The 25,938-nt window shown below is 45.1% G+C and overlaps 2 long non-coding RNA genes across 5 annotated transcripts; one reads left to right on the top strand and one right to left on the bottom strand.

The window, feature by feature from the left end:
- Positions 1 to 3,414: 3,414 nt before the first annotated feature.
- Positions 3,415 to 13,467, top strand: LOC119865445. 2 transcript variants are annotated; one of them, XR_005377269.1, is made up of 4 exons: positions 3,415 to 4,029; positions 7,383 to 7,480; positions 9,621 to 9,731; positions 12,130 to 13,467. It is a non-coding gene; the product is annotated as an uncharacterized LOC119865445 (long non-coding RNA). The 2 variants fall into 2 exon arrangements; XR_005377268.1 differs by lacking the exon at positions 12,130 to 13,467 and having other exon boundaries at positions 9,621 to 10,111.
- LOC111092017 lies at positions 8,253 to 25,060 on the bottom strand. 3 transcript variants are annotated; one of them, XR_005377271.1, is made up of 4 exons: positions 24,922 to 25,060; positions 22,385 to 22,766; positions 9,969 to 10,340; positions 8,253 to 9,136 (listed from the first exon to the last, which is right to left on the bottom strand). It is a non-coding gene; the product is annotated as an uncharacterized LOC111092017 (long non-coding RNA). The 3 variants fall into 3 exon arrangements; XR_005377272.1 differs by lacking the exons at positions 8,253 to 9,136; positions 22,385 to 22,766; positions 24,922 to 25,060 and adding an exon at positions 17,806 to 18,478 and having other exon boundaries at positions 10,118 to 10,340; XR_005377270.1 differs by lacking the exons at positions 8,253 to 9,136; positions 9,969 to 10,340; positions 24,922 to 25,060 and adding an exon at positions 21,986 to 22,248 and having other exon boundaries at positions 22,385 to 22,999.
- Between the last annotated feature and the right edge of the window lie 878 nt (positions 25,061 to 25,938).

Here is a 25,938-nt window from a genome sequence, read left to right as displayed (position 1 = left end):
TGTTTTCCTTCTATCTTAAGGTGGCGCTCTGTGGTACTTTGATACTGAGAAACCACCAAAGGGTGGTGGTACCTCAATGTCACGTTTCCTCCTCCGAGAGCCAATACTGTATTTTTACAGTCGCCCATTGAGTCACAGCCCCGGAAACGTGCAGTATCTACTTTACTTCTGCTTGGATTGTCTGTTATCTCAGGTGGCCACTCCTGCCCCAAGACTACAGCCGTCCTAAGAACATTCCACATATCATCCGATCTTAATGGCAACCATTTTTAATCTACATTCCAAGAAACGCATCTTTCAGGGCGCCTGGGGGGCTCAGTTAAGTGTCTACTTTCAGCTCAGGTCATGATCCCCGGGTCCTGGGATTGAGCCCCGAGTCTGCTTCCCCCTCCACCCGTCCCCCCTGCTCATGCTCTCTCTCTCTCTCTCTCTCTCTCTCAAAAAGTATTTTAAAAAATATTTTATGTCCTTTTTGGTATTATATTAGTATTAGCATTTTCTGCTTTATATCGAATTTCCATTGCTCTACTTTGGTGTGAAATTCGTTTATTTTTTAATATATTGCTAATGTTATCCAGTTATGTGCCCAACAGTGACAAAGCTTCCCTTGTGAGTGTGTCAGATTCAGATTGTTTGGTTTAAAAATTTCTGAAACAATGCGATCTGATCACGTTGGAATTAAGAAAAAGCAGCGACTGTTGTTCTTCAGGTAAACTTCCTGCCAGTCCAATAAGGAGTTGTAAGGGTTTCTTTGCTTTTTAGTGAACGTGTTATTGCATAGTTATAAACTGTGTGGTAATAGGGAAGGATGTCTAAAACTGAGGACAATTTGGTGATCTGTACCTGGTTGAAAGTCCTGAACATAAAATTTCAAGTTATAGGCAATTATGTCAGTTCTAGTATGACCATGAGAAGCCATCACTGTGGGCTTCCTTGGGGCATAAGTCTGTGGTGGGACAGAGAAGCCGGATGTGTGCCACCAAAGACAATGATATGTGATATATGCTAAGTTTCCTATGTGTCCTCCACACTCCTTACAAGCTGTCACTTTTTTCGAAGTCCAGAAACGATGCCCATGGATCTGTTATTGATTCTCTAATAGTTGACAATGGATTAAACAGTGTAAGTTGAGAGCGTTGTAAATGGTCATTTTCTTGGCCTATTCATAGTTGAATATGTAGTAGCCCCTTCAGGGTATTCAGATGCTGCTCTTTTTGGATAAACTGCTCCCACACAAAGTAAATCAGAAATTAAGAAGGCGTTGTTTTCAGTGTCCTCCATGAGCCCAGTATTGCACTCAACTCAGTAAGCTAAGGGAAGAGTGCGGTCCACTCTGCCCGGACTTGGCCTAGGCACTGGGTCATGTTACCCAGAGACAGTTACCAGGTCACATCAGCCTTTATGATCCACATCAGCATCAAACGGGAAGCGTTGATCAGGATCCTCACTGACTCTCGTGGAGATTGAGTGGAGGTTACCACTGCCTCATCAGCTTTTCTTAGTATTTGGTTTCTCCATTGATTGAAGTTTTCCCAACAACTAGATGGTGCTGAATAGTGAAGGGAGGGGTGGAAAGGCTGAGCTTGGTGACGCCAGCCATGCAGTTAAGTCACCAGTCACAGTGAGGGTGACCAAAATGGTGATCCATGGAAGACGAAGTGGATGGCATGGACTTGAGGTGTATCTGGAGGAGAATGTTCCAATTTGGAACAGGGGCATGACTGCTTTGCTGGAGAGATCAGAGAAGTATTCAGTGCTTTGCGGAGTCTGGTATACAAAGTGAGCGTCAGAAAGCAAGAATTCCTGTCCCCTCCAAGGTCCTTCGAGCTCAACTAACAATCAAAAGGACATGAGACAGATTAACAGGAGAACATGGGATCTAATAATGTATGTATGGGAATGCACATAGACATGGCAATTCCAAAGACCGGCAAAATAGGTGTCATTCAGAACTGAGAAGGGGGCAGGGATCTGGGATTTTGGAGGAGAAGAATGCAGGTCACAGAGGGCAATATGAAGGTGGCTGTTTGGCAATTAGATGTTTGTCCTTCCATGCAGATGGGCATTCACATAAAATTACTTCTGTTAATAAGCCCTTATTCTAGGAAAGACCACCAATTTAGATTCTTCTGGGTGCTTAAGGGAGGGACGAAAGTTTCCTGACCCTGCATGAGCTCTAGGTGCCTTCAGAAGAAAATAATATGTATGCCAACGTGGTGCATTCTGGGGTGACCATCCTGAACCCCTTCCTGAAATAGGCAAAAGAATATGGCCGGCAGGCAGCAGGCTATAAAAACCCATTTAATATTTATAGGGTTAAAGAGGCATAGCAGATTCATGACTGCAAATATAGTACCCTACAAATTTGTAATTCTTTTTTTTTTTCAAATTTGTAATTCTTCTTGCCATCTAAGGAAATCTATCATTGCTATGGCCATCGTTGACCATCTTGGTGCAAACATATTTGCTCTGCATTATACTATGCTAGATGTTAGTCTAGTTCTGATAATGCACAGAATGATGTTCTACGTGGCTGAAAATTTTATAGACGCATCACATTATGGTCTTTATTTTGCTGTAATATGCCTTCTCCTTTGGTCACCAAGTATGTTTTACTATGGCAGGCCTATGGTCTTCTCAGTACTATAGATACTATGTTTCATAATTAGTATTATTACAAATTTCCTTTAATTTTAGATTCTGTAGTGGGGTTAATGCTAATTCCTATCTCTATCTGCGGCAATACTAATTCAGTAGGAGTTCCTTTCATCTTCTCTAGATATGTAGGATAGAACTTGCAAGATTTCATACCTAATTGTCGTAAACAACCTAAGCTTTTGCTTACACAAACCACGACACCTTTCAATCGACCCAGAGGCAGTTGGGCTGTACAACAAGAGGGAGTTCCATAGTAGGCCTCGTTCCTCAGCCCATCCTTACATTAGTTTTTCTGTGAAGTAGGTGCCCGGGGAATACCGAAGCGAGCAATCCCGATTTCTAAGTCTCAAATAGTGCATTATTTTTTTTATTATTTCTTCTGCAAAGAGAGAGTAACCTATGTGTGCATAATGGTGCATGCTTATAGCTTATTCTCTGAAACAGGGCAGGGTTCCATGTAATTAGTTTGCATAATTTGGAAAGGTATATTACCTTTGGCCTTACCTGGATGACTCCATGTCCTGCTGAATGAATGAATGAGTCCTCTAAGCTTCAACATGTTGATAATCCTCACGTTTCCTAGTTTAAAATTGAGGCTACTTGGTAGTATTATACGGGTTTCTTGTGTCCAACCACGTTCCAGTGCCACGTACGCCAGCATGAGCCGCTTGGTGAGGGGCCCACCCAACGATCCCGTCAGTCGGGATGCTGTGTGTCCGTGTTTTGTGTCTCGTTGCCCTTCTTGTTTAGATATGGCTATGCTTTGACTTGGTTTCCTCCGTAGCCACAAATCCTGGTGTTTTTTCAGATAAACTATAGGAGTCTTGGCTTCTTGAGCTTTCTAGTGCGTTTGTCTACCTGATTATCAAACTTGGCTACTTCAGACTTGACCTTCTGACGTGCACACACCTGCTTAATCACCATGGGGATGTCGTCCAGTGCTATTCTCTGCCAGATGTCCTTACTAGGCCTTCTATCCTATGTCGCAGTCCTTTCCTGCCATGGGCTGACCAAAGAGCTACTCATGCACCGACCGTCCTGGGCCCAATCTACACACAGACGCCTCCTTCTGATTTTCCGAGCAGACTGTCCAGTGGCCAGTTGTGTGGCTACCAACTCAGTCTATCGCACTGATCGTCCTCAGCCTGCGTCTGTCAGACCAGCCCCAGTTCCCGAGGCCACCGAGTGGCAGCACACGCTGGACGCCGGCGGGGAGCCCGGTGCCCCTGAAACCCTGCGTGTGGACTGCTGTGGACCAGGGAGTCCTCCGGCCACCGCCCAGGCTACGGCTGGAAATCCAGCGCGTCCGCTGCTGGCATGGCTGGGGCTGTTCGGTCACACAGTGGACCCCCGGCTGCAGGCCCCACGCAGGTGGGTACCGGGTTCAGCTAACGGTTAATGCTCCGGAACGGGTCTCCTTTATTTGTCAGGACTGTTTTCCCTGCTGCCAAAGGCCTGGTTGGAGTTTTCGTCTAAGTGGTTTCTCTCCTGTCCGTGGCTCTGTAGTTCCCGGGACCCCTGGACGCCCAGGAGAGCCCCTCAACCGGCTGATACGTGCTCGTGGACCGTGGGACCTTCAGGGTAGAGCCCAGGTGGGTAAACCTGGAGGTTCTGTGGTGGTTCAGGCCACAGTGCTGCTGCTGCAACCTGGGGAGAGCAGGGCTCTGGGTTATACTCAGAGTCCTCACTGGCTGGTGCCAACGTCTTACACATTCTTACAGCACTTTTCAAATACATAGAGGCTGGGTCTCAAGTCTCTATCCATCTAAATTCCCTGCTCTTCCTCTTTAGTCAAATGCATAAATGCATATTTTATTTTTTTTAAAGATTTCATTCATTTATTCATGAGATAGAGAGAGAAACAGAGAGACAGAGATGCATAGACAGAGGCAGAGGGGAAACAGGCTCCGTGCAGGAAGCCCAACATGGGACTCAATCCCAGGACCCCAGGATCACGCCCTGGGCCAAAGGCAGGCGCTAAACTGCTGAGCCACCTGGGGATCCCCTATTTTTTTTTAAAGATTTTATTTATTTATGTATGAGAGACACAGAGAGAGAGAGAGAGATGCATAGACACAGGCAGAGGGAGAAGCAGGCCCCATGCAGGGAGCCCGACGTGGGACTCGATCCCGGGTCTCCAGGATCACACCCTGGGCCAAAGGCGACACTAAACCGCTGAGCCACCCGGGCTGCCCTAAATGTGCTTTAAGATTGCCCCCCAGGGTGCTTGTGCTGTAGCCAATATCCAAACAGGCCTATCGGTCTCTGAGCTGCTGCTCTCGCGGTAGGAGCTGACCTGCGAGCCACGAGCTGACGACTGCGTGTGCTGTCATCGTGCCTCCAGAGGCCCGGATGGTGCCTGCAACGCCTACTGCGGCGCGGGGCTCTCTGGACCTCGCCTGGGTCAAGTTTCCATTTTCTGAGTGTAAGGAATCCAGTTGACTCTATTTTGACCCGAGCCTGTTCTTTTTCCCCTCGTTGTCTGCATAGGTAAGGATGCCCTCAATATAGGGAACAGTGGTTTGTCATCACAGGCCTGGGTGTCTGTGTTAGGAGGCGGTGGCTCTTCCCGGGCTGCTGAGGTGGGCCCGTGGTGGCCCAGCACACGGTATCGTCCGCCCTCCCACGGGAACGCACTCAGGGGCTGGCTCTCCTCATCGCTGGAAGCGCAGGGACCGTGTCCCGTAGTGTGTCATCGTGTCCTAAAGTCTGCGTCCAGGGGTGATTGGGTCATGACCCTGCTATATGCCAGAGTGCTCCCTCGGTTGGGGACAGTGTGGAAGTTCCTACACCATCCTGGAAATCTCCACGGCCCGTCGGGCTTGAGCAGTGCAGACCGGGTTACCAGGCAGTGCACTCGCAGGCACGCTCATTTGTTCCTTCGGGGGTTCCCGGGGGTTTCCCTGACTTGAGTCGTTCCAGGACATCCACGCCAGGAAGGTCTTCTGTGTGGGGAGCTATAAGGCGTTTAACCCCAGGGGGTGCTCTCTCATCTCTTGTGAGGAATCTGCACGCCCGTGTCCCGGAGGTTAATGCTCGTCCTAATCCTCCAGCTAGTTCCCTTCTGCTGTTCCCTTTTCTTGGGTTAGTGGCCTGGCCTGGCCTGGTCGTCGGGAGCCCTCCATCTAACAGCGGAGGAGCCTCTGTAGTCTTTTCACTTACAGAGGGGTTTCTATGGACGTGGCCCGAATCACCCATGCGCCACTGTGGCCAGTGCGGGCCAGGAGGGCTCAGGGCTGTGTTCCACTTTAGCCATCGGTGACTTGCCTAGTGCTAGGATTGGCTTTATCAAGGGGTCGGTGTTGACAGTTCGTGGGCTGATGGGTCTAGGTGTTTGTGTTCTCTTGGTCTATTTACACTGTTGGCTATTTCCATTTCTCTGTGCTGTTGTGGTTTCCGGGGTGTCTACTTGGGTTTCTAGCTTTATGGTGTTGTTCAAGTGACGTGGTCTGAACGGGTTCTGTGCCCAGAGGGGCTCTAGCTGCAGGGCTCCATGGTCTGTCTATATTCAGCAGAGGCCCGTCTGTCTACACCCGTGACTGTTCAGGCTAGAGCTCGTGTCCTGACTTCGTTCCTCAGCTGGAGCCAGTCGGTTCTCCAGGGTCTCTGGCACCTGCACACACTGTAATAACGCCTGCCTGCCGGGGTCCAGGGGGCTGGGGGGAGGCAGCTTTTAGGATGAGTTAAAATCTGGTCTGTGCCTCTGCCCAGGGGAGGGGGGAGCGCCTCTCCTTTGAGTCCGAGCCAATGCCCTGCTTTCGTTAGGGTGGCCGTTCCCCGAAGAGCCGTGCAAGGAAGGGCCGTGCCACACAGGCCGCTTAGTGTCCCTTGGCTGCCGCCCCGGCCCCCAGGGCCCTTGTGATGGAGGAGCAGCCCCTGCAGATGCTCAGAGGTCGCGAGCCCAACCTGCACAGTCTCTGCTCCGGTGAGGGTCGGGGCTGTCCTCCTTCGGGCCCTCACCCTCAGAGCCACTCGAGCGGGGACGGGTCCACTTCTGCCTTGTCACTTCTTACCCGTTACGTGTCTCCCTTCAGTCACTCTGATTGGTTCCATGGTAGCGTTTGCTGTGGTTTTGTCTATTTTCGTGGGCCTCGCCCGTGGTAAGTGAGCTCCCCGGGTGAGAGGGCTTAAAGCAGTCCTTGTCCTCAAGGTGTGGAAGGTGCCCTTAGGAGCAGAGGGATCCGGGGTTCCTCCTACACTGGAGACACCACTTCTCGTGCTAGTACCTTTCTGCCTGTTGACAGGGTACTTTGTGCTTCTAATAAGTGCACTGAAAAGGGGTTTTTATTGCTTTTTAAAAATATCGAGACTGTAATTCACTGAGTTGGGGGATAGGCCAACAAAACTTATAATTAAGGAGACTCCAGATGTTGGCCTAAGTCCAGTCTGGACCTTCAATAGGTCCCCAGGGATCCTCAGGAAAATTTACTATAAACTATTTTACCCCTCAACCACCTCTTGGGCAATTTTGTCGGGTTAGTAATTAAGGTATATTTACAGGTGACCTCCTGCCTTTCAGTGTTTTTCAAAATGTTTCTAATGGAGGCCCGACGATGGGGTTCATCTAGTGCAGATCAGGCCACAGTGGTGAGAGTAGCATAGAGTTTCCCTGTTACAGGGAAAGTGTCGAGAGAAGCCTGGTCGCAGGAGTGGGGTTTGAGGGTAGAAGGCATCTGCCTAATTCCAAAATCTAACCTATTTCAATGTTCGTATTCTCCCTCAAGGCAGGGCCAGGGCAATGTGGCCTGCCTTACCAGCGCTAAATTGGGTGAACGGAGGAGGTACCTTTCACAGCCACAGAGGCCTAGGAACCCTACACGCAGTAAGTACAAGGGGGTACACATTGCAGTGGCTGCCTCAGTGGTTTTGGGACAGTGGGCTCCATTTACTCTAAAAATTTTGGTGGTTGGGGAGAGGCCCTGGCTCCATAGGCCTGGATGGCCCAAGCCGCCATGTACAGCTGACAGGGTGCACGCTGCTCCTGCAGGGGAGCGTGCTGGGGATAGCCAGGAATCTAGAGCAGGGCAAGCCCAGGTCACAGGAGGCACTATTGGGGATACCTGGCATTTGCCCAGTTCCAAGCCGCAAGTTACACAAGTCACTCCCCCTGAAGGCAGAAGTGGAGGAAACTGGACCGACTATTGCTGGGGTTAGGCCAGTCTGACTGGGGTAGGTATCCTCCAGGGAGATACATCTGAGATCCCGGATTACTGGTGATGCCACGGTCCTCATCAGGCAACCAGTCCAAATGAGGACTAGAGGCACTAGTTTAAAATATTCCCAAAGTGTCGGCTTTAAGTGATGGACGCCCACTGGGCAGGTGGCTGGGGACCAGCTAGAGCTTCACTGGCCAATCCGGGCCCATGCTATGCAGCACAGGCCCTGGAGATCAGGGTAGCCAGAGAGCTGGAGCAGGGTGTCAGGAGAGTCCAGGTGTTTACAGTGGCATCTGCCTGCAGGACTCTGGCCTGCCTTGTCAGGATGCGGCCATTAGGAGAGGCCTGGGGGCTTTGGTGACTGGTTTGGGGAAAGAAAACATGAGAAAAAAAGGTTTTATGATGTGCATACAGAAGCTCAAACACAAAATTGAGACCCAAAGCAATGACCAATGCAGGCAGCTTTCATATGTTTTAGACAAAGAAACCTAAATCTGCAAGGAATTTAGAGGATGAAGAAAACTTATATTAGTAAGGAATTCTAGACAGAACCTGGGCTGGGGTAATAAAGCAGTAAAAGTAGCAAAGGTTTGTATATTATAGGCTTCTCTGGCCCTGAATTCCCGGTCTCTGATTAAGAATGTCTACCTCTTGGTGCAGGATGGTACCTCTTTTTTTTCTTTCCTCCCCACCCCCCCCTTTATTTTTAATTTTCGAGAGAATGAGCATGTGTGTGCTTGTGGGGGGCGGGTATGGGGGAGGAAGGTAATTTCCAGGAGACTCTATTACAGAGGCTCGATCTCACAACCCTGAGATCATGACCCAAGCCAAAAGCAAGAGTCGGGCCAGCCCTGGGTCCTGATGGTTCCCTCTTCTGGAACTTTACTGGAAGGTTCACATACTGAGCCTGGAGAATTTCTCATCTTGTTGAATTGGTCTCAGTCCTGACAAGGACACAGTTCATTAAACTCAATTCAGGAAATGGTCTCACAGTTACGTTCCCTAAGTTAGGTCTATGGTTCAAGTAATCAAGTATTAAGTCATTTCTACAGAGATAAAAGGAAAATAATGGTTACTAATTGGAGCAAAGTATAAACCAGGTTCTCAGTTCTGAGGGTAACCAGTGGAGGTTTCCAGACGTCAGTTTCTAAGCAGCTTTGGACAAGGGCAGGCAGCCACAGCCAGATCTCTCTGGTTGCAGTGTACATGTCTCTGGCGATCTTTGTACTGGCCTCTGCGTGGTCACCCAAAGATTATCCATACAGAAGCTGTTGTGCTGATTTCTCTGGTCCCATGATGTCATTCATATTCAGCTTTCAATGCTTCAAAAAAAAGGGGGGGCCATTTTATTTCTCAATGATTTCAAGTCCAAAGAATGGGAGTTCATCAGAAGTGTTACTTTGGAAAGACGTAACCAGACATTTGAAAATCTGTAAGATTTCAGGCTCTACTTTCCAGGTAGGAAACAAAACCTCAAATACAAGTAACAGAACTGGAATCTAGTATCTAAGAGTTCACCTAGTTTCACTTAAAACAATTTTTCTATAATCACTCCCATTTCTACCAATTATAAACCATAGGAAGACTGGTTTGTTTGCAAATAAGGCTGGTTTCAGTGAATTTAGCTTGATTATGTAAGTGCAGTGAGTAGTAACTGATCATATAGGCTCTTTTAAGTCTGCTTTGCTGGAACTTTTCATAAGGCAGCACAGACTGAATTTTTAAGAGTCTCTTGAGGCTTAGAAATAAAGCCATCATGCTTTGCCCTCAATACCTTCTGATTTGGGTTACTTTTCTTCTTATTAGAGTCCCCAAAATGTCCTGAGGTTCCCACACCTGCCTGGAAGTGACCTTCTTTACCTACCTGGGAAGGATGTTGAAACCCCATAAGCAAGATATCACACTGAGATTTCCAAGGTACTTTATTGGCTCCTTAAAGCTGTCTGGTCACATGTGAGCCTATGCAGATCTCTCTTAACTATGACATTCCAGTCAAAACCTTAGTAATAAAAGGTTTTTATTAAAAACCTTCAGGTTTTTAAGACCTTTGGGTTTAAAAACCTTGGGACATAGTGCTCCCAACCATGTCCTAAGGAAAACAGATTCTTACTGACCATGAGTGATATATCTCTGTGAGTAATTACGACTACTCACTGAGAGTTTCCAAATTCTGGGGGAATCAGGTAGAAGACAGATGTTTTCATTTTGCTTACAGATGTATAATTTATCAAATTTCTGTGGAAAGGTTTTCCTATATCTGGAAAAAAGATTTAAAAAAGAGCAGGATGTCAAACAAAAAGTCATAAAGATTATAATTTTCAGTTTATTGAGTCCTGTTTCTGTTGATCTTGATCTTCTGTTAGTTTTATGAAGCCATGAGTTTCTCCATTAGTTCTCTAAATTCTTACTCAGTTCAATGGTATAATCTAAGTTATTAGAGACCTGTATTCTACAGTCATCAGTCTTTTCCTTGAATCTCCTTGATGATGAAGCACTTTTGCAGAAGCATCAAGGTAAAACAACTGTCTGTAAATGACAAAAAGACTTAGAAATGGTAATGGTTAAATATCTGATTAGAATTCATGACAATGCAATTGACAAAGAAACTGGGTCATTTCTATGATGCTCAGCACTTCAAGATAATAATTAGAATTATATAACATAGAATTATACTATAATCCAGGACATATCAGCTTTCTAGGAGTTTCATGTAACTTCTAGCTTACTTATCTTAATCATATTTATGGAAATATAATCTAAGAAGGTTTAGCATCACCTATTTGACAATGATTCCCACGTAATTTAACATACCAAATAAGCATAATTAACATCTTTCTTTTATGAGGAGAATTAATCCTTGAAATCTTGCAGGGATCCTGTGGGAAATTTCAAACTCAAAAACACTTGATTTTATTTTTTTTTAATTTTTTTAATTTATGATAGTCATACAGAGAGAGAGAGAGAGAGGCAGAGACACAGGCAGAGGGAGAAGCAGGCTCCATGCACCGGGAGCCCAACGTGGGATTCGATCCCGGGTCTCCAGGATCGCACCCTGGGCCAAAGGCAGGTGCCAAACCGCTGCGCCACTCAGGGATCCCAAAAACACTTGATTTTAGAATTCGATTTTGGGAGGTTTGTCAAAAAAAAAAAAGTTCAGACTTTTCATTAAACAGAATCACAGATTATAAAACAATGCTTGGTCATCCATTTAACTAAAGTGGCAAAGACTTCACAGGCAAACTTTTTTCTAAGTAATCAAGGACTTAAAGACAAAACACACCTTTTGTTTTTCTAGATAGATTATATTAAAAGTTAAAAACCTTTAAGAAACAGAGACAAAAAATGAATTTTAGTTTTGTTCTACCTTTTTATATTAAAACTCAAATCCAGCATAACCACACATTAAAATTCATTTTAAAGATTCCCCGTTCACAAACCTTTCAAGGCTTTTTTTTTTTCCCACATTTAGATTCTTACCTGTTTTTTTTTTCCTTTTTAAATAATTAGTCTCATTTTAGGATTAAAAAAACACATGTCCTACTTTTCTTTTTATTACATAATATCACATATTAATTATAATTTTAACCCTTAGAAACTTTATAGTGAAAAATAATGAGCAATTGAGAACCGTTAATTTACTTAATGCATCTTTAGATTGATGAATACATTCAGAATTGGCCAATCTCTAGAAATATGTGTTTCTTCATAACATAATCTTCCAATAAATAAAATCATTATCTTCCAATAGTTTTTTTCCACAAAAAAACTTTACTAGAGATTAAGTTTATTTTATTGGGAAATAAATTCATTGAATATCTAGATTAACTCCTCACTTAGCAAAGGTTTCAGTTACCAAAAACACTGTAGGTAAAACTTTTAAAATAGTTTCTCCACAAAAGCTTCACAAGATATCAGTCAGCCACTCTCAACTTTTTTGTTGTTGTAGGAAAATTCTGTAACCTAATCAAACTTCCAGGAAAGATGTCAGAGTAGGAAGATCCTAGGCTTACCTCATCCCATGGATACACCTAGATTACACCCACCTCCCTGTAAGTGTCCCAGAAAACCACCCAAGGACTGACAGAACAGACTTTTCATAGTTAATCTCAGAGAAGAAGCCACATCGAGAATGCCTAGGTACATGGACCTCTGTGGGTTCCAGCCCAAACCCCACCCACATTCTCTCCTATGAATATGCCCCATCTAGCCATACTGGGCAGGAGTTCCTCCAAAATGGCTCCAGGTATTTTCCCATAGGCAAATATGGGTGCAAATCTTGCTTACATTGTGATCCCACCCTTGTGTCCTCCTGCAGACTCTCCCATCCAATCTGCTCCACCTGGCAAGAGTCCATCCAAAGTGGCACCACAAGCAAAGCATTGTGCAAGCGAACCTGACAGTGGCCAGCACCACTCCACAGTGACTCCTGCTCTGGGGAAAGTGAAAATAACCACACACATTAGTTTGACTGCAGCCCCAACAGTGGGCTTGGAGCAGACATATGGTCTGACTGCAGGCCCTACTCACCAACAAAACCTCTCCAGGGACAATGCTGGGAGAACATGCTGCAGTTCAGTGCAACCACAGTTCTTGCAAATGAGCTGAGGGTGGGCATCTGGTCTTGGTCTGGCCCCAGTCTGGCCCCTTAACCATATAGTGACCAAAACCTGCCCATAAAAGGCAAAGAGCCATTGAAGACAACTGAAGTCAAACACATCTCACCTACAAAAGAAGGCTACACACAACACACATAGAAAATAACCCTGAAGCATTAGGTTCTGCTGCATAGGAGACATCACATTGCGAGGCACTATAGGACCTTTTCTTCAGAGGCCACTAATTTCAAAAGCAAACATAGCTGACTTTCCTAACACATAGACACGGAAAGCTAGACAAAATGTGAAGACAGAGGAATATGTCCCAAATGAAAGAACAGGACAAACTCGCAGCAAGAGAGCTAAACAAAATAGAGATAAGCAATAAGCCAAACAGAAAATTTAAAGTAATTGTCCTAAAGATACCCACTGGATTTGAGAAAAGAGTAGAGGATTTAAAAAAAAAAAATTAGAAAGAACGACTCAGAGATGAACTCAACTGAAATTAACTAGTAGACAAGAGGATGCAGAAGAATTGATCAGTGACCTGAAGGATAGAGTAATAGAAAGCAACTAAATAGAATGGGAAAGAGAAAAAAGAATATTAGAAAATGAGAATAGGTTGAAGAAACACAGTGACACCATCAAGTATAATAACATTCACATTATAGAGATTCCAGAAGAAGAGAGAGAAAAGGGGGGCAAAAAGTTTATTTTAAGAAATAAGAGCTGAAAACTTCCCTAATCTGGAGAAGAAAACAGAAATCCAGATCCAGGAGGCACAGAAAGCCCCCAACAAATACAACCGCAGTTGGTCCACACCAGGACATAATAGTTAAAATGGCAAAAAATTCTGATAAAGAATTTTAGAATTAGCAAGAGAAAACAGTTACATACAATGGAAACCCCACAAGACTATCCACTGACTTCAGGCATGATATACTCAAAATGCTAAAAGGGAAACATCTGTAGCCAAAAAATGATAGCTTTGCTGGATAGCATATAAGTATAGAAGTTTCTCTGACAAAAAAAAAAAAAAAAAGTTAAATTCATGAACACTAAACCAGACCTACAAGAAATGTCAATGGGGATTCTTTGAGTGGAAAGGAAAGAACATAGGAGGAATAAGAAATAAGGGAAAATTTTCACAGGTACATATAAGTATGGTAAAAATAGTATATTAATCTCTTGTAAAACCAGTATGGAGGTTAAAGCATTACAGCCGTACAATCAAATATATCCATGAAAATCAGTCAAGGCATTCACAAAATAAAAGGATGAAAAGTATAAAAACATACCTAAAATGTGGGCTGGAGAGAATAAAAAATTTAGTGCTTTTAGAATGGGTTCAAACTTTAGCAACCATCAAGTTAATATAGTGCATAGGATACTATATATAAACCTAATGGTAACCACAAATCAAACCACAGACCTAATGGTAATCTGTCAGATATGCAAAAACTAAAAAGAAAGGAATTCAAGCATATCATGAAGCCACAAGAAAGCAAGGAAAAAACAGGAACTACAAAAACAACCATAAAACAAGTAACAAAATGGCAATACTTATTGATAATTATTTTGAATATAGGACTAAACTACCTAATCAAAAAAATTGGGTGATAAATGGATAACATGGGAAGACCCATCTATATGCTGCCTCCAAGAGACTCATTTCAGACCTAAAGATATATACAGATTGGAACGGAAGGGATGGAGAGCATTTATCATGCAAATGGAAGCAAAAAGAAAGCTGGAATAACAATACTTACATCAAACAAAATAGACTTTAAAACAAAGACTGTAACAAGAGACAAAGAAGGATACCACATAATCATAAAAGGAACAATTCAACAAGAAGGTATAACAATAGTAGGAGAGCCTAGGTGGCTCAGTTGGTTAGGCAGATGACTCAGTTTTGGCTCAGGTCATGATCTCAGGGTCCTGGGACCGAGCCCTGCATCAGGCTCTGCACTCAATGAGGAGTCTGTTTGAGGATTCTCTCCCTCTGTCTCTCCCCATCTCTAAAATAAAATCTTTAAAAAAAAAAAAAAAAGGTATAACAATTGCAAATATTTATGCACCCAACATGGGAGTACCCAAATACATAAAACAGCTAATAACAAACATAATGGAAGAAATTAATAGTAATGTAATAATAGTAGTGGGTTTTAACACCACACTTTCATCAATGGATAAGTCACCCAGACCGAAAATCAACAAGGAAACAGTGGCTTTGAATGACAAATTGGACCAGAAGGATTTAACAAAATACTCAGCAAAATACACACACTTCCAGTGAACACGGAAAACGCTCCAGAATAAATCACATTAGGCCACAAAACAAGTCTCAAGAAATTCAAAAAAACTGAAATCATGGGGATTCCTGGGTGGTGCAGCGGTTTGGCGTCTGCCTTTGGCCCAGGGCACAGTCCTGGAGACCCAGAATCTAGTCCTGCGTCAAGCTCCCGGTGCATGGAGCCTGCTTCTCCCACTGCCTGTGTCTCTGCCTCTCTGTGTGTGTGTGTGTGACTATCATAAATAAATAAAAATTTTAAAAAAACACAAACCATAACATGCATCTTTTCTGATCACAATGCTATGCAACTAAAAAATCTGGAAATCACATAAATACATGGAGATTAAACAAAACGCTACTAAACAGCAACTGTGTCAATGAAGAAATCAAAGAAAAACTTTAAAAAAAAATACATGGAGACAAGTGAACATGAAAACACAATGGTCCAAAATCTTTAAGATGCAGCAAAAGCTATTCTAAGAGGGAAGTCTATAGCCATACAGGCCTACATCAAGAAACAAGAAAAATCTCAAACAACCTAATTTTATACCTAAGGAAGCTGGGAAAAGAGGAACAAGCAAAGCCCAAAACTAGCAGAAGGAAGGAAATAATAAGGATTAGGACAGAAATAAATGAAATAGATTAAAAAAAACAATTGAACAGATCAATGGAACCAAAAGATAGTTCTTTAAAAAGATCAACAAAATTAATAAACCTTTAGCTAGACTCATGAAAGAGAAGGGGGGACTCAAAGTCAAAAATGAAAGAGGAAAAATACCACCACAGAAATACAAAGGATTATAAGAGAAGGTCATGGAAAATTATATGCTAAGAAATTGGACATCCTATAAGAAATAAATTCCTAAAAACATAACCTCTCTAAACTGAATCAGAAAGAAACAGAACATTTGATCATATTGATTACTAGTAATGAAATTGAATCAGTAATCAAAAAACTCCCAATAAACAAAAATCCAGGATGAGATGGCTTCACAGGTGAAATCTATCAAACATTTAAAGAAGAGTTAATATCTATTCTCAAACCCTTCCAGAAAATAGAAGAGGAAGGGAAAGCTTCCAACTTCATTCTGTGAGGCCAGCATTACCCTGATACCAAACCAGATGAAGCTAAAAGCCAACCTACCGAATGGGAGAAGATACTTGCAAATGACAGATCTGATAAAGGCTCAGTACCCAAAATACATAAAGAATTTCTATAACTCGACACCAAAAAAACAAATAGTGCAATGAAAAAATGGGCACTTACTTCTTCAAAGAAACCCTAGAGATGCGAAACAGACAAATAAAAAGATGCTCAACATCACTTACCACCAGGGAAATGCAAATTAAAAATACAAGGAGATATCCCCTCACACCTATCAGAATGGCTTAAATCAACAACAGTAGAAACAACAGGTGTCGGGGAGGACGTGGAGAAAAAGGAACCCTCCTGCACTGTTGGTGGGAATGCAAGCTGGCACAGTCACTACGTTCCTCAAAAAGTTAAAAATAGAACTACCTTATGACTCATTAATCTCACTACATTATAGTGATGTATATACTATAGAATACAGTATAGTGTATATATATAGTATAGTGAATACAAGAACACTAATTCAAAGGAATATATGCACCCCCGTCTTTATAGCTACATTATTTTTAATAGCCAAGATATGGAAGCAGCCCTGGTGTCCATCAGTTGATGAATAAAGAGGAGGTGGCTTCATTTTATATATACACACACACACATATATATACACGCATATGGAATATATATATTTATAATGGAATTTATACATAATGGAGTATATATACATATAATACGTGTGTGTGTGTGTGTGTATATATATATATATATATATAATGGAGTATTTTTCAGCCATAAAAAAGAATGAAATCTTGCCATTTCCAACAACATAGAGGAAGCTATAGGGTATAATGCTAAGTGAAATAGAAAAAGACAAATACCATAGGATTTCACCAATATGTGGAATTTAAAAAATAAAAGAAATGAGCAAAGTGAAAAATGAGGGAGGGGAGAAACAAATCAGGAATGGACTCTTTACAGATCAAAGAGATGGTTGGGGGGCCGGGGCGCATGAGTTAAACAGGTGGTAGGGATTAAGAAGGGCACTTGTGATGAGCACTGGGTGTTATACGGAAATGTTGAATCACTAAATTGTACACCTGAAACTCACACTGTATGTTAGCTGGAATTAAAAACTCTTAAGAATTAGAAGAATTTCAGGAATTAAAAGAATTTAAAAATTTTAAGAATTTAAAAGAAATAAAGACTTAAAAATTATAATTTTTGTTCCAAGAGTTTTGAGGTATTTGTTATTTAATTTCCTCCACCCCCCCCCCACAAAGTATAGGATAATTTTCATCCTACATCATGATCTTCTATAATACCTAGAAACATTTGAAAGGAATAGGCAAGCTTTGGGATTAGTAAAGACAGATGGGCTTTGAGTGGTTTCTAGAGTTGCATTTCTGCTCTGTAAAGATTGGCAAGATAAGAACCATTGTTTCTGATTTCCCCAAAGAACATCCATTTACATCCTGAAAAATAAGGGACTCACCTACTTTTCTTTAGTTTGCTGCTTTATATCTGGGAAATCTTTAACTAAAATTAGAATAAAAAGACTTAGGTCTTTGTAAAGTCTGTATAAAGCATTTTAACAAAAACCTACTTTCTGAGTATAAATTTCAACTTTGGTATCTATCGGCCAATATTGGTCTTTAGCAGATTAAGGGAGGAGGGCCTAAGAAATTTTGGTCATCGGTTTGGTCATCGGTTTCCTTTCATCAGAGGGGTTGTGAATGGTTACTAATCCATCCAATTTCTCTCTAAATTTGGTAGGATCTTCTTAAAGTGGAGGTAAAAGGGCCTTATCATTTTAAAGATCGGTTGCTGTTCAGGGGACATATTTTTTTTTTTTCTTTCCCGAGAGGTATAAGGTATATCTTGCAAAAGACATTGCATAAAAACGTCTGAGGCGGACAGCCCGTGATCACAGAGCCCTGAAAAATCGAAAAAAAAAAAAAATTGTAAGGAACAGGTTCTGCTAAATTTTCTTCCCGGCTATTAAGCACTTACCTATTAGTGGTCTATTTGGGGCCTATAGATGAGGCCAGACAGCTCTGTGTGAGGAAAGGCAAGTTCTTAAAAACAGGCAGTTGGGAGCCAGATCTTGAGAAGGAGAATTTACTTTGGTTGTAGAAATTAATTTCTTGTCTTAAGTCCACGTAATGCCGGACTCGTAGGGAGAGTCCCTGGGGGTAGCCGGTTCCACTACTAGGATGGGAATCAGGAGGCAACCGGCACCCAAGCGAAGGGGCAACTCTTCCCCAGGTCGGCTGCTCTTGGAGTGCTGTCGGCCACCACCTTCCTGTAATATTCCTGCCTGGTGCGTGACAGCTAAGCGCTAATTTAGTGGTTTTGCAGGCACAAAGGTTTTCGTCAAGACGCCGGCCGGAAGCGTCGGGACCAACTGACCGACATTAACGACATTAACCCTCCTGGACTTGGTTACTTCCCTTGTCTGATTTGGAGTCACAGAGCTCGCCTCCATCTGCCCAGACGCTCTTTCCTGCTTCCCTTAAAAAAAAAAAAAAAAAAAAAATCCCCGAGATCTCAGAGAGATGGTTTTGAAACCTGTTCTCCCGTCCCATTTGGCCGCCTTCCCAATAAACTCTTGCCACATGCTCAGGGCCTCACTGCTGGACTTTGATGAACATCAAGCCCGTGAACGTGGGTGTGGCTACAAGAGGACAATTAAGAACTCAACGTAAAACATTTTTTCCCTCAAATATAGTTAAAGGATCCATCATTTATGAGTAGGATCTTAAGTCTCCGTAGCAACTCAAAAGAGCCCTTTTATGAAAAGACCCAGAGGAAACGTTCATTCTTTAAGTAAGGACTTGAAATTAGGCAGAGGTTATGTCCCCCAAGAACCCACTCTTGAAACCTGTGTTCTCCTGACACGTCTAGTTTCAGGTCCTTGGCTTCCCTGACGTGCATGACTCTACGTGCCCCGTATGCACCCGCTCAGCCGGGCTAGGGGAGCCGAGACCCTCCGGGGCTGGGGAGCGAGGCCAGTCCCCAGCTACTTGCACAGCCGCCAGAGCAAAGGAAACCTGCTCCTAAAAATCTTTCTGTGGCAGCAAGTTTAAGCTGGTGACAGTACCAGAGGGGTCCTGGGCTTCCCAGCAATCAAACGTCCCCGGCTAGTACCCCACGCCGCACCTCACTCCATGCCGAATTCAAAACAGGTCGACAAATTACACTAAATGTATAATGGACCAAACTATGGAACAGCCCAAACCAGACTCACAAATTTTTAACACACTGTTGACCACTTACGGCATTCCACTGACCTTACAGACAGCTTCTGGTGGACAAAGTTTATAAACCGTTCACTTTGGATCTAATACTGGCCGCAGCAGTGAATACTGCTTTACCATAAAACCGCTTGTAATGCTCTATGAGGTGACGAGTAACGCATGTTCCTGACACTAAACAAATACAGGGGGGCGGGAGCAAAAGTGGCCTCACTGGCTCTCCTGAACAAAATGGCCCAAGAGGTGGCGGGGAGGTAGAGTGGATTACGATACACTTCCTGGGGATCCCTGGGGACCTATGGAAGACATAGTGCAGATAAAACTTATAATTAAGGTGAGTCCAGATGTTGGCCTATCCCCCAACCCAGTGAGTTACAGCCTCGATATTTTTAAAAAGCAATAAAAACCCCTTTTCAGTGCACTTATTAGAAGCACAAAGTACCCTGCCAACAGGCAGAAAGGTACTAGCACGAGAAGTGGTGTCTCCAGTGTAGGAGGAACCCCGGACCCTCTGCTCCTAAGGGCACCTTCCACACCTTGAGGACAAGGACTGCTTTAAGCCCTCTCACCCGGGGAGCTCACTTACCACGGGCGAGGCCCACGAAAATAGACAAAACCACAGCAAACACTACCATGGAACCAATCAGAGTGACTGAAGGGAGACACGTAACGGGTAAGAAGTGACGAGGCAGAAGTGGACCCGTCCCCGCTCGAGTGGCTCTGAGGGTGAGGGCCCGAAGGAGGACAGCCCCGACCCTCACCGGAGCAGAGACTGTGCAGGTTGGGCTCGCGACCTCTGAGCATCTGCAGGGGCTGCTCCTCCATCACAAGGGCCCTGGGGGCCGGGGCGGCAGCCAAGGGACACTAAGCGGCCTGTGTGGCACGGCCCTTCCTTGCACGGCTCTTCGGGGAACCCTGGGGAACGGCCACGCTAACGAAAGCAGGGCATTGGCTCGGACTCAAAGGAGACGCCCCCCCCCACCCCGGGCAGGGGCACAGGCCAGATTTTAAGTCATCCTAAAAGCTGCCCCCCCCAGCCCCCTGGCCCCCCGGCAGGCAGGCGTTATTACAGTGTGTGCAGGTGCCAGAGACCCTGGAGAACCGACTGGCTCCAGCTGAGGAACGAAGTCAGGACACGAGCTCTAGCCTGAACAGTCACGGGTGTAGACAGACGGGCCTCTGCGAATATAGACAGACCATGGAGCCCTGCAGCTAGAGCCCCTCTGGGCACAGAACCCGTTCAGACCACGTCACTTGAACAACACCATAAAGCTAGAAACCCAAATAGACACCCCGGAAACCACAACAGCACAGAGAAATGGAAATAGCCAACAGTGTAAATAGACCAAGAGAACACAAACACCTAGACCCATCAGCCCACGAACTGTCAACACCGACCCCTCGATAAAGCCAATCCTAGCACTAGGCAAGTCACCGATGGCTAAAGTGGAACACAGCCCTGAGCCCTCCTGGCCCGCACTGGCCACAGTGGCGCATGGGTGATTCGGGCCACGTCCATAGAAACCCCTCTGTAAGTGAAAAGACTACAGAGGCTCCTCCGCTGTTAGATGGAGGGCTCCCGACGACCAGGCCAGGCCAGGCCACTAACCCAAGAAAAGGGAACAGCAGAAGGGAACTAGCTGGAGGATTAGGACGAGCATTAACCTCCGGGACACGGGCGTGCAGATTCCTCACAAGAGATGAGAGAGCACCCCCTGGGGTTAAATGCCTTATAGCTCCCCACACAGAAGACCTTCCTGGCGTGGATGTCCTGGAGCGACTCAAGTCAGGGAAACCCCCGGGAACCCCCGAAGGAACAAATGAGCGTGCCTGCGAGTGCACTGCCTGGTAACCCGGTCTGCACTGCTCAAGCCCGACGGGCCGTGGAGATTTCCAGGATGGTGTAGGAACTTCCACACTGTCCCCAACCGAGGGAGCACTCTGGCATATAGCAGGGTCATGACCCGATCACCCCTGGACGCAGACTTTAGGACACGGTGACACACTACGGGACAGGTCCCTGCGGTTCCAGCGATGAGGAGAGCCAGCCCCTGAGTGCGTTCCCGTGGGAGGGCGGACGATACCGTGTGCTGGGCCACCACGGGCCCACCTCAGCAGCCCGGGAAGAGCCACCGCCTCCTAACACAGACACCCAGGCCTGTGATGACAAACCACTGTTCCCTATATTGAGGGCATCCTTACCTATGCAGACAACGAGGGGAAAAAGAACAGGCTCGGGTCAAAATAGAGTCAACTGGATTCCTTACACTCAGAAAATGGAAACTTGACCCAGGCGAGGTCCAGAGAGCCCCGCGCCGCAGTAGGCGTTGCAGGCACCATCCGGGCCTCTGGAGGCACGATGACAGCACACGCAGTCGTCAGCTCGTGGCTCGCAGGTCAGCTCCTACCGCGAGAGCAGCAGCTCAGAGACCGATAGGCCTGTTTGGATATTGGCTACAGCACAAGCACCCTGGGGGGCAATCTTAAAGCACATTTAGGGCAGCCCGGGTGGCTCAGCGGTTTAGTGTCGCCTTTGGCCCAGGGTGTGAGCCTGGAGACCCGGGATCGAGTCCCACGTCGGGCTCCCTGCATGGGGCCTGCTTCTCCCTCTGCCTGTGTCTATGCATCTCTCTCTCTCTCTCTGTGTGTCTCTCATACATAAATAAATAAAATCTTTAAAAAAAAAATAGGGGATCCCCAGGTGGCTCAGCAGTTTAGCGCCTGCCTTTGGCCCAGGGCGCGATCCTGGAGTCCTGGGATTGAGTCCCATGTTGGGCTTCCTGCACGGAGCCTGTTTCCCCTCTGCCTCTGTCTCTGCCTCTCTCTCTCTCTCTCTCTCTCTCTGTCTCTCTCTCTCTCATGAATAAATGAATAAAATCTTTAAAAAAAATAAAATATGCATTTATGCATTTGACTAAAGAGGAAGAGCAGGGAATTTAGATGGATAGAGACTTGAGACCCAGCGTCTATGTATTTGAAAAGTGCTGTAAGAATGTGTAAGACGTTGGCACCAGCCAGCGAGGACTCTGAGTATAACCCAGAGCCCTGCTCTCCCCAGGTTGCAGCAGCAGCACTGTGGCCTGAACCACCACAGAACCTCCAGGTTTACCCACCTGGGCTCTACCCTGAAGGTCCCACGGTCCATGAGCACGTATGGGCCGGTTGAGGGGCTCACCTGGGCGTCCAGGGGCCCCGGGAACTACAGAGCCACGGACAGGAGAGAAACTACTTAGACAAAAACTCCAACCAGGCCTTCGGCAGCAGGGAAAACAGCCCTGACAAATAAAGGAGACCCGTTCCAGGAGCATTAACCGTTAGCTGAACCCGGTACCCACCTGCGTGGGGCCTGCAGCCGGGGGTCCACTGTGTGACCGAACAGCCCCAGCCATGCCAGCAGTGGACGCGCTGGATTTCCAGCCATAGCCTGGGCGGTGGCAGGAGGACTCCCTGGTCCACAGCAGTCCACACGCAGGGTTTCAGGGGCACCGGGCTCCCCGCCGGCGTCCAGCGTGTGCTGCCACTCGGTGGCCTCGGGAACTGGGGCTGGTCTGACAGACGCAGGCTGAGGACGATCAGTGCGATAGACTGAGTTGGTAGCCACACAACTGGCCACTGGACAGTCTGCTCGGAAAATCAGAAGGAGGCGTCTATGTGTAGATTGGGCCCAGGACAGTCGGTACATGAGTAGCTCTTTGGTCAGCCCATGGCAGGAAAGGACTGCGACATAGGATAGAAGGCCTAGTAAGGACATCTGGCAGAGAATAGCACTGGACGACATCCCCATGGTGATTAAGCAGGTGTGTGCACGTCAGAAGGTCAAGTCTGAAGTAGCCAAGTTTGATAATCAGGTAGACAAACGCACTAGAAAGCTCAAGAAGCCAAGACTCCTATAGTTTATCTGAAAAAACACCAGGATTTGTGGCTACGGAGGAAACCAAGTCAAAGCATAGCCATATCTAAACAAGAAGGGCAACGAGACACAAAACACGGACACACAGCATCCCGACTGACGGGATCGTTGGGTGGGCCCCTCACCAAGCGGGTCATGCTGGCGTACGTGGCACTGGAACGTGGTTGGACACAAGAAACCCGTATATAACTACCAAGTAGCCTCAATTTTAAACTAGGAAACGTGAGGATTATCAACATGTTGAAGCTTAGAGGACTCATTCATTCATTCAGCAGGACATGGAGTCATCCAGGTAAGGCCAAAGGTAATAAACCTTTCCAAATTATGCAAACTAATTACATGGAACCCTGCCCTGTTTCAGAGAATAAGCTATAAGCATGCACCATTATGCACACATAGGTTACTCTCTCTTTGCAGAAGAAATAATAAAAAAATAATGCACTATTTGAGACTTAGAAATCGGGATTGCTCGCTTCGGTATTCCCCGGGCACCTACTTCACAGAAAAACTAATGTAAGGATGGGCTGAGGAACGAGGCCTACTATGGAACTCCCTCTTGTTGTACAGCCCAACTGCCTCTGGGTCGATTGAAAGGTGTCGTGGTTTGTGTAAGCAAAAGCTTAGGTTGCTTACTGACAATTAGGCATGAAATCTTGGACTAAAATGATCCAGGAAGTGGCAAGTTCTATCCTACATATCTAGAGAAGATGAAAGGAACTGCTACTGAATTAGTATTGCTGCAGATACAGAGAGAAGAATTAGGGCAGCCCGGGTGGCTCAGCGGTTTAGCGCCGCCTTCAGCCCAGGGTGTGATCCTGGAGACCCGGGATCGAGTCCCGCATCAGGCTCCCTGCATGGAGCCTGCTTCTCCCTCTGCCTGTGTCTCTGCCTCTCTCTCTGTGTGTCTTTCATAAATGAATAAATAAAATTTAAAAATAAAAATAAAATAAAGTTGTGTTGATATCACAATTAAGTTGTATCAGGATGTCTTCACCTCCTCTGTTCTCACCCACAAGAACTAGTGTCATAGCTTCTGAGGACCCCTGCTGGGAGCTTATCCAGAAAAACATATAAAGATGCAACTACAGGAAGAGGAAATTTAAACTATAAATACTGAGAGTTTGTAAGAAGTATCCAAGAGTGATCAGTCTGCATAAGGCTGTATTTTCTAATGTAAATAGCCAGTTTTAACATTCTCCATCTACCTTGCTAGCACTGTGCCCCCACTCTGGCATTCTCCAGTAGACCAACTCCACCCAAGCCCTTAACTTTGGCAGGTATCTCTCCAAAATAGCTCCTACCAGGTCACACCTGGCAGGTAGTCCTGGCTTGGACCAGGGCCCTCCTCAAAGGAATTTCTGCCCTGAAGCAGATGAGAGAACCCCACACACCAGCACACTTCCAGTTCCAGCTGGGCCTCTTTGTTGGCTGTGTAGGATGAAGCCCTGCCCTTTGGTACACCTGCAGCTGTTGCAAAGGCAAATTATAGATAGGCTGAGTGTCGGCCCCACCAGACAGATCCCACAGTGGCTACAGTCAGGCCTCTCATCAGCACAAGGAGCAAGCCCTGCCTACTATGCCCACAGCATAGGATTTGAATCATTGCAGCCATCTGGCTTGAAGGCCAGCCCCAGCCACTGGCAGGCCCACAGCAATCACACAGCACAGCCACAACAAGATGGTGCATGCCATTCACACAGGGGACGCTTCTAGGTTGCCTGATTCTCATTACCAAAGGGGATTGCACTACAGAGCACCATACGACTTCTACACAAGGTCACAAAATTAAGACCAGAGGTAGCTACCCAACCTAATACACAGAAACAAAGTTAGAAAAAAAAAATGGAAAATAGGATATCTTCCAAAAAAATAAGACAAAATCACAGAAAAAGAGTGAAAGCAAATGAAGATAAGCAATATGCCTAATAAAGAGATCAAAGTCACAGTCATAAAAATACTCACCAGACTTGAGAGTAGATGAACTCTGAGAACTTCAACAAAGAGATAAATGGGATCCCTGGGTGGCACAGCGGTTTGGCGCCTGCCTTTGGCCCAGGGTGCGATCCTGGAGACCCGGGATCGAATCCCACATCGGGCTCCCGGTGCATGGAGCCTGCTTCTCCCTCTGAGCTGTGTCTCTGCCTCTCTCTCTCTGTGACTATCATGAATAAATAAATAAAATCTTTAAATAAAAAAAAAAAAACAAAGAGATAAAAATTTAAAAAAAAAAAACGCTTAGAGCTAAAGAATAAATGAAATAAAACTTAATTAGAGGGAATTAACCACAGATTAGAAGATGTAGAAGAATGGATCATTAATCTGGAAGATGGAGTAATGGAAACAACCAAGCTAAACAGAAAAAAAAAATTATAATAAATAAAAGTAGGTTGAGGGGCCTCTATAACATCATCAAGCACAATAACATTCATGTTATAGAGATCCCAAAAGGAGAAGAGAGAAGTGGACAGAAAACTTACTTGAAGAAATCATAACTGAATACTTTCCTAATCTAGGGAAGGAAACAGATATCCAGATCCAGGAAGCAGAGTGAGACAGCCCCAAACAAGATGAACCCAAGGAAGTCCACATGAAGACATATAATTAAAATGGCAAAAATTAATGACAAAGAGAGAATCTTAAAAGCAGTAAGAGGAAAACAAACATTAACAGGCAAGTGATACAAGTGAAACCCCATAGGGCTATTTTTCAACAGAAACTTTGTAGGCCAAAAAGGAACAGTATGATATATTCAATGTGCTGAAAGGGGAAAAAAAAAAGAGAGAGAGAGAGAGAGAGAGAGACAAAACAAAACAAAACTACAACCAAGTATACTCTAGCCAGCAAGGTTATCATTCAGAATTGGAGAAATAAGGGGTTTCTCAAACAAACAAAAGCTAAAGGTGTTAATCACCACTAAACTAGCCTTACAAGAAATGCTAAAAGGAGTTCTCAAGGTGGAAAGAAAAGGCCACAACTAGA

Source organism: Canis lupus, chromosome 23 (genome assembly GCF_011100685.1).
Source record: "Canis lupus familiaris isolate Mischka breed German Shepherd chromosome 23, alternate assembly UU_Cfam_GSD_1.0, whole genome shotgun sequence".
Taxonomy (NCBI): domain Eukaryota; kingdom Metazoa; phylum Chordata; class Mammalia; order Carnivora; family Canidae; genus Canis; species Canis lupus.
Note: the sequence above shows the minus strand (reverse complement) of the source record. Positions and strands in the feature narration are given on the sequence as shown.